The 729-nt window shown below is 42.7% G+C and overlaps 1 pseudogene; it reads right to left on the bottom strand.

The window, feature by feature from the left end:
• Window positions 1-299: 299 nt before the first annotated feature.
• LOC111825599 lies at window positions 300-444 on the bottom strand (annotated as a pseudogene).
• Window positions 445-729: the final 285 nt, after the last annotated feature.

Genomic DNA, 729 nt, shown 5'->3' with positions numbered 1-729 from the left:
TATATCTGCCAGGTCCAGAGGCCATAGTACTTTCATCACTGGCACCATTAGTTTCATTTCTAAACCAACCCTTGGATAAACAGCAATTGCTCCTGTTATTGTAACACTGTGTTAGTGGGAGGGCATTCATTGGTCCTCCCAGACTCATTTCACAGCGACCTGCTCTGTGACAGCTGCCTTGGAGAAGCTGATCCACACATACGTGATTATATCAGGTGCTTCATTATGTATTTCTTACATGGAAGAATAGATAATACAAGAACAAATAATAATACAAAAATAAACTCTTTCATTTTTTTTAATGTGCCTCAGGCATGAAACAGCTCTGGCCACCAACACAGGCATGAGGCTAGGATGAACAAAGGACTGTACATCTGCTTTGCCCCTGATTGATATAAGAGCAACACCACCAATCAGGTGTCTCCTTGCCCGTTGCCAGGGGGTAAACTCTGTTTTATGTACTCATAACTGTATACCTACATTGCCCCCCCCTGTATGTTTGTAAAACATCTTTCATTCTAGACTTTTAAAGTGATTTAGAAACCATGACTTATTAATAATCACACCCCCTGAGCTGTTCATCTAAACATGGTCAGATTAAGGGGCTGGGGGTTTCTGAGGTCTAGAACTCCAGCTGTCAGAAACAGAACTCTTCAGAGAAAGTGGGTCTGGACCTCCTTTAGCACCATTGCGGCTGCCATTATTTCTCTGGTATGGCGACTCAGACTT

This window comes from Myotis lucifugus, unplaced genomic scaffold (genome assembly GCF_000147115.1).
Source record: "Myotis lucifugus unplaced genomic scaffold, Myoluc2.0 scaffold_0, whole genome shotgun sequence".
In the NCBI taxonomy this organism is placed as follows: domain Eukaryota; kingdom Metazoa; phylum Chordata; class Mammalia; order Chiroptera; family Vespertilionidae; genus Myotis; species Myotis lucifugus.
Note: the sequence above shows the minus strand (reverse complement) of the source record. Positions and strands in the feature narration are given on the sequence as shown.